The 8,457-nt window shown below is 36.9% G+C and overlaps 2 non-coding genes across 2 annotated transcripts; both read right to left on the reverse strand.

Moving 5' to 3' along the window:
- Positions 1–245: 245 nt before the first annotated feature.
- LOC122537232 lies at positions 246–461 on the reverse strand. The gene has a single exon (XR_006308583.1). It is a non-coding gene; the product is annotated as a small nucleolar RNA U3 (small nucleolar RNA).
- Positions 462–1,254: 793 nt separating this feature from the next.
- Positions 1,255–1,470, reverse strand: LOC122537233. The gene has a single exon (XR_006308584.1). It is a non-coding gene; the product is annotated as a small nucleolar RNA U3 (small nucleolar RNA).
- Between the last annotated feature and the right edge of the window lie 6,987 nt (positions 1,471–8,457).

Below are 8,457 nucleotides of genomic sequence, written 5' to 3' on the forward strand. Positions count from 1 at the left end.
GATATACACAATATAATAATTATACATTAATAATAATTACAATATTATATATACGGTATATACTATATATATTATATAATACCGGTATACGATAATATAAATAATTATAAATTAATAATATTATATACATACGGCATATACTACACATTTTAAACATTTCATTATGTATAGTAGGTATATCACTCCAAAATTATTTATAAACCTGTCACACTCTGTGTTTGATGTTTAAACAAAATAAAAAAAAAACCACTCAGAACGCACCTTTCCCATCATCCCTGCACTAAGTGCAAGGACTGAACGATCATCGATGACTGAGAGACTGAAACCAAAGTCAGTCTCCCGAGTCTTCCTCACGCTCAGGGAAAAATGCTGCCCCTCCTCATCGTGGCTGCATTAACTCGTTCTTTGGTTTAGAACGGAGTAAGATCTACTACAGAAATGATCCTGTGGAGTATGATCTTAGTTTTTGCAGCCACGACGATGCCTATATCTAACTGCCAGTGTACATTTTCTACTGCGAGTACTGGCGACTAACTACTTCGCCATCTATGAAGAAGATTACGAAGAAACGCACAAAAACAATGATGACGGAATAAAATTATCATCGAAAGTTCGATTCCTTTGTGCACTCTTGATTTAGTTTGACTGGCACGAAATCATTTCTATTGAGCAAGATAAATCGGATTAACGCGTTGCGGAAGTCGTCCATGCTGATATTGTTTCGCTTTCCTACGAAGTTTCAATCGTCGAATCCTGCACTGATGAATAAGGCATCTGTTGCGTAAATACTCCACGTGTCACCCGTATAATATTATAACTATTATTATACATACTATAAATAACATTAATAATAATTATAACACTACACATATGGTACACTATATATACTATATAATACCGGTATACAGAATACAATATAATAATTATAACATTATACATACGGTATACCCTACACATATTAAATAATATCGGTATATGATATACAATTATATAATAATTATAAGTTAATAATAATTACAATATTATACATACGGTATATACTGTATATATTATATAATACGTACATACGGGAATATAATAATTATAAATTAATAATATTAATAATATAATGTATATTATATTGTACTATATGGCATATACTACACATTTTACATTTGATTGCATACTAGATATATATATATTCACTTTGAAATTACTTATAAACCTGTCTATAAAGACACTTTGTGTTTGATGTTTAAACAAAATAAAAAAAAAACCACTCAGAACGCACATTTCCCATCATCCCTGCACTAAGTGCAAGGACTGAACGATCATCGATGACTGAGAGACTGAAACCAAAGTCAATCTCCCGAGTCTTCCTCACGCTCAGGGAAAAATGCCGCACCTCCTCATCGTGGCTGCATTAACTCGTCCTTTGGTTTAGAACGGAGTAAGATCTACTACAGAAATGATCCTGTGGAGTATGATCTTGGTTTTTGCAGCCACGACGATGCCTATATCTAACTGCCAGTGTACATTTTCTACTGCGAGTACTGGCGACTAACTACTAGGCCATCTATGAAGAAGATTACGAAGTAACGTACAAAACCAACGATGACGGAATAAAGTCATTATCGAACGTTCTCTGATACACGTCTTAAAATAATCGTTTGCAACATATATATATATATAAATAAAATAATCATGTCGAATTCGAGCTATAACACCTCGAATTATGACTAATAATATTAAATTTGTTATATAAAATAAATTAAATGAAATATTTCAATAAATAAACCATAAAAAAATTATTACTAAAATTATTCTTATAAATAATAAATTTATATATTCAGATAAAAAATATAAACGAATAATCTTCTATAATATTTTAAATTAAATCCTAAAACCAATGATTCAAAATCAAATCAAATGGAATTTGATTTAAATCAATCAGTAAACTAATAATAAATATAAAATATAAAGGATATAAAAAAAAAGGATTTAAAAATATGTTATTTAGAGCAATGAGGACACACGAACACAGGAGGATCGTTTGATACGTTACTTAAAGCAATGAGAACACGGGGAGACAAAGACAAGGTTCCTAGACTCAGAAAGAACTCAAGTTGACTATAAAAGCGAGTCTAAATTGATCGCTCCGAATAAAAAGAAACGGAGAATCGTCATTCCTAACGATCTGTAATGAATCCGGAGTAGCAAAAAGTTTAAAAAAACGAAAGAGTCTTCCACACTGTGAAACTGTCAAAATAAAAATAAGAGAGAAAGAAAGAACAGAAGACTCCAGAAGAGAAATATCGTCTAAATTAATACGAATACAAGAAACGAAGAACTGTCATTCCCAAAGATATGCAACGAAAATTCAGAGCAGCGAAAACTTCGAGAAACAAAAGAATCCTCCGCGTCGTGGAACTGTCGGGACGAAAAATGAGAAAGAAAGGAGAGAAATTTCGCGGCTGACAAACAGGTCTGGAAGGTTCAATTGATTCGACGAAGAAAATTGGCCGGGACACACGGTGGCGGCGGGACGCGAAGATCTTGGAGGTCCCGAGACGCGTAATTATTCGCATCGCTAACGAGCGTCAGCCACGCAAACATCGCCTCGCTCCTGGTATACCTTGCAAGATAATGCAAGTCGAAGTAGTTCAGTTAAAGGAGAAAAGGGGAACAATTGTATCAAACGATCGTACTATTCTTGGTTTTCGGATTAAATACATCGTATTTGGTAAAACTGCAATTTTACCAAATTTTATTCCCCATCGATGTCTTTCGAGAGAACAACCTATCGAAGAAGGAAAGCTCCTACGGTCGTCTGCGGCTCATCGTTTTCGCCCCGGAGCCAGCCGCCCACGTCCTTCTTCAAATCCTTGTTAAAAAGTTAAAGTGGATCCCCCGGGAGGGATTCACGAGTGGTCAGACGGAACACGTCGTACGTCTGCGGTCGTCTGGCCCGCGTGCACGTAAGAAGGAAAGCAAAGTGTGCAACAACGATTCGAATCGCGGCTTCTTCGGCACGAGTGCAGCCCGGTCGTTCACCTAGACGACCACGACGACCATCATCGAAAGCTTCTTTCTTTTCTCTCTCTCCTAATTGGCCGCTTTCGCGCGGTCGTTACGGATTACTTCTTTCTGCCCTTTATTTTATTGCTCCTCGTCTCTGAGTGTCTCCTCTTCGCGAGGTTTCTCTTCGGCGAGAAGGAACGACGCCGGTGCTACTTTCTGAGGTTTTGGGAAATGCTCCTTTGGAGATTAGGAAGCGTCCCGAGATAACGAAACGGTGGCTGTAACTCGTTAGAAAATAGAGACGATTTTTCTTTCTCGTTATACGTTAAGATTCTGTAACGGTTACCCTGCATATTCGCTGGTGTCTTGTTATAGCGTGGTATTGAGTTCAAGCAACTAGGAAGTAGATTTAACCCTTACGTTCAGACTGCACATGGTAGAGTACATATATTATGAAATGTCGGATTTTTAAACGGATATTAAAATTTTTGTACCTCTTTTCGAGGTAGGTTTATTTAAATAGGCTCCATTTGCTTCAATACACTTTCCTCAGCGAGATTTCAACGCACAAATCCCTTCCTTGAGAAAGTTCTTATTTTTGGAATCAATAAACTCGCCAATTGCAGAAAGTGCAACATTGTTGAACGGTCAACTTTTAGTCTGACAACTCTCTCGACGATGGAATTAATGATTTCAAAACATCATTTATCCACAGACGTTTCCAGAAAGAAATTTCTTAAACCAACGCTGCACTTTTCTCTCAAGTTAATAGTCGGTGGCGTTTATACCGTTATTGCGTTATTAAGTTTAAATTCGTACAGAATAAAATTACAAGAAAATCAATTCATGCTTGTGGAACGCTCAAAATAAATTTTGAGGAAACTTTTTTCTGATTGAGAAGTTGTGTCATAGACAAAAACTAACGCAACCAAGGAAACATATATTTGTACATGATAAAAATTCGACCAATTTCATATGCATCAATTTAATATTAGAATAACAGAATGTTAGAATATTGGATGTAGTTGGAATTCTTGAATGATACAAAATGGTAAAGATATGACGTAATGATATGAATGGTTTCATTGGAAAACAAAAGAAGTGTAAATTAACTACAAATTTAAAAAAAAAAAGACAATATTTCTTATTTACGAATGTAAAACAAAACCTTCACGAACATAAAATTAATTAATTAAACCACCAAAACGTCACGCTGTAACAGCAGTTAAAACAACATTCAACGTCAATTACAATATGGCTACTGCGCGAGCACCACTCGCATCCTTCCACTCAATACTATTACAATATTAAAACATTCAAAACTGACATTTCAGGGCAACTTCACCACTCTGAATCCGTCCAAACTGCCTAATCTCATCCCGGCGCCAATTAAAATGGCATCGTCGACTCGCGCCTTTCGGACCTTTCGCGAAAACGCAAGAAGCGCTTCGTGAATAGCAGAGAACGTTTTCGTTCTCATTTGCTGTTCCACCGATTGCCCTTTCTCCTCTTTTTTTTTCTCGCGGCGGAGCACGAAGGGAACGGGCGAAAAACTAGGAAAAATTTCGTATTTGCGGAGGAACTTTCAGTGACCCGAATTGCGCGGCTGATGCTCGTTAACGGGCGAATTAAGGGTAATTTTTGAGGGTTACTCTCCACTGTGGCTGGAAAATCGTTTGAACAGGAATGCTCGATCTGCGTGACGACGTGTTTCGTCTGGGAAAACGAACGAAAAATCCATCTTAACGAGTGTTCAAAACAATGAGTCGTAACAACGTATCTGTCCGATAACGAGATACACACTTCCGTGTTTAATCGCGCCCTTTCGACGAACGATCGTTAATAAAACGAACGCTTGGACAGAACTTCTCCTCTGCGCTCTACGCTTTTTCTTCACCGATGAATCGCTTTATCGACAGACAATTGTAGTTTGATGGTTAAAACAGCCTCGGGAGGTACGAGCGGAATATTGACGCTTGATTTTTATTCACGGAGACAGGTTTTACTTAGAGAAATCCCGTGATTTATGGTCTTGAAAGAAACGATGGATCAATGAAATATATTATTTCCGATCGTTTGGCGTTTCTCTTCTTCCTGAGCAATCGGAGGAACGAGAAACCTTAAACGTAACTCGGAACTGGGATTATTTTGCAGCAAAACGAACGAAAAGATGATTGACAAAGTCGCGATCTCGTCGTTCCTTTTCCAACTGTTCAACTTCGTTATCGACCATAACTTCTAAATACAATCAATCAAATATAATCAATCTCGCTACCATGAGATAACGATACGAAAAAATTCATATTATTTCATATTCTTTCGTCGAAATACTTCAGATTTCCGAATTGTATTTCCATGATCGATATACCGATACATCCACAATATCATACGTGTAAATGCAATTTTTACTGGCACCGAGAACTCGAATTTCTCTGTCGTCGAGAAAACACCGGATTGGCAGCGAACTGGTTGAACTTCATCGTGCGGAATCGCGAGGAGCACGCGGAGAAACCGGTGAGAGAAGAAAGGCTGAAAACTCGTGCGCGGTAATTCCTTTCCAGCGATTTCGCGTCGCGAGTTCGATCTCGGCCCCGTTCTCGCCCCCTCTCTTCTGCCTCGTTTCCAACTGTGTAAAAATAAAGTCGTAAATCTTCGTTCTCGCACGTACAACACGCTTTCGCGTTCGCGTTCGATCCGACGACCTCACTCCTCACTCCATACCGCACGATCTCGATTTCCCGGCGACGACGGAGCCTGTTTTCATCCCCGCCACGTCGTTTCCGTGCCAAAAATAATAACGTACGCCCGGCGTGAACGCGCGTGACTCCGCACCGCGATTACGGCCGCTCCGCGCCCGGTAATTTTTGTTTCAATAGAGGGCAGGCTTGCCGCTTCATCATGCTCTCCCGCGATGAGAGAACCTCGTGTGGCATCTGGAAGTTGTTGTTTGTTTAGCGTTCTCTTTTCCCATTTTGTTCCTCTCAACTGGTTGTAAATTGCTGGGAGGTATCTGGGTCGCAGGTTGCTCGATTTTCGACTGGTAGATGTCTCGGACTAGGAGCGAAACGATTCGAGGCAGATTATTACGAAAATTCATATTTTCACGAAAAGGAGACTGACGTGAAAGCTTGCTTGTCACGAACGCTCTGCTTTTCACTGTCGTCGAAAGGTATCTGTTTATCGGCGATCACAGTGTCAGAAAAATTAGAACGCAAGGAAACGGGGGGAGGAAATAGTTTGCGACACAACGAAGAGCACAAACTTTTGTTCATGCATTTTGCAAAAATCGTTCGAAGCGTGCAACGTGCGTAGATCCGTGGAATTGATTTAAAAATAAAATTGTAAATTATTTTTAAATAATTGTAAATATTAAATATTATATATATTTTAAATAATTATAAATATTAAATATTATATATATTTTAAATAATTATAAATATTAAATATTATATATATTACAGTATATTAATATTCAAATAATTATATATATTATAATATATTAATATTTAAATAATTACATATATTATAATATACATTATTTAAATGTAATTTCCTTAAATTAAAATTAATTAATTACAAATTGTATCGCGTAAAACATAAAGTATAAAAGAAAGAAGTTGAAATACCTAAAACTGGTGAAAAAGAATTCCCCATTACGTAAGGAAACAGCAGAATACCGTTTTTATACTTCGCGTGACGGGTATCGCCGCAAACAGGAAATTTCGCGAATGACGAGAAATCACAAAGGGGGAGAGAACAAGATTGGCAAACGACGCGCGATTATCCCGCGCGGGTGGAGGAAACGCGCAACACGCTTGACAGATGTGGGGTAGCCGACTGACTCCATTGCGATCGGACGAAATTACCGACGTTACCGTGAAACGTGTATACACCGTGAAAATAACACAGTCGCGTGAAATAACATAGCCGCGTGTAACGAACGATGCCTGGCTTACGCGGCGTCCTCCGATAATTGAATATTGATCGGCATTACTGACACTGCCGCTTCTAAAGATTCCGTATCCTGTTCACGAATGAAGCATCGATGGCTTTGCGTAAATTCCATACACACACACACACACACACTTTCACAGTGTCGCTGAAACGTTTCAACGATCAAGCAGGGTTTAAATACATCGCTAGATTTCGCGCGTATTTTCACGGCTAATTTGCCAGAACAGAGTTTCAGAAAAGTTAGTTGCTTTGTTCCGTCGGAATATTACGTATCGTGTGTATAATAAATGTTATATTTATTTGATAATAATTAATTTATTTGGAACTTTATTTTTAAGAATTATGTCAATTAGATATCAAATTAATTGTTTCGTCAGCTGTTCATATAGGAATCATATTAAGAAGAATATTATTCATAACTAAATTAAGATTCTATGGAAGATGCTATATAATAATATGGTCATAGATTTACTTCTTCTGGATTATTTAATTTAATTTAATTTAATTTAATTTACATTCTAATGAAATATAATATCTGCAATGTTGGACCGATTGCAGATACATATATTTATGCAAAATAATATTTTTACGAATATTCAATCGAGCAATATAATGAAAATTAAATATTGCTAAGAATACTGTGGTTTTCTTTTCGCGTTCTCCGATTTCTCGCAAAATCTTTCACTAAAAAACTGGATTTTTACAGGACCATCGTTTCAAAAGCAACTGTGGAAACAAGTTTTTACTAGAAAACGTGTGAAGCCATTTGGAAGCGTACAAAAGAATGATTTACTAAGCGCATAATTTTAGCGAGAAGAATAGATTCCAGGAAACGACAAACGAGTATAATTTCCCATTATACTCGTTTCCTCTGTGAATTTCATAATAATCTGATTAATTGTTCGAGTTGCACTTTTCAGCTCAATATCTAAACGTTATCCTGAATAAATATTTTCATCCGATTCTGAAGGCTTCCGTTTCCGTTTCCATTCTATCAAAAGAACTGAAATGTAATTCATTAAAGTGAAATATAAAAGTTGTCACGTATCGATCACTGGATTTTAATCTGTCAATGTGAAAGATCTCAAATTTAATCTGTCAGAGAAAACGAGTGGACATTATCTCATTTAAATTGACAAGCTTTCAGCTATAATATCTGTAAGAAGTTTTCATTTGAAGATTCGTTACTTTTTCCGTTCATTATGTCCGATCTTTGTAAAAATAGAGAGTGTTTTGCGTTACCTTTTAAGAGTAAACTCGAGATGATTAAATTAATAATGAGCAACCCAGTTGTACGACCAACTAACGATTCGCAAAATTAAGCAAAGCGAACATACTCTGTTAACAATTTATTATTCAATTCACAGTTCATAATTAGACTGTGGATTTTTGTGCATTCATGCCAGATTTAAAAATGAAAGAATACAATTTTTAATACATTAAAAAACGAGTCGGCGCGCAATCTTTCAGCGTCATCATCGACGACGATATGTCACTTCAAAA

This window comes from Frieseomelitta varia, unplaced genomic scaffold (genome assembly GCF_011392965.1).
Source record: "Frieseomelitta varia isolate USP_RPSP 00005682 unplaced genomic scaffold, Fvar_1.2 scaffold_896, whole genome shotgun sequence".
Classification (NCBI taxonomy): domain Eukaryota; kingdom Metazoa; phylum Arthropoda; class Insecta; order Hymenoptera; family Apidae; genus Frieseomelitta; species Frieseomelitta varia.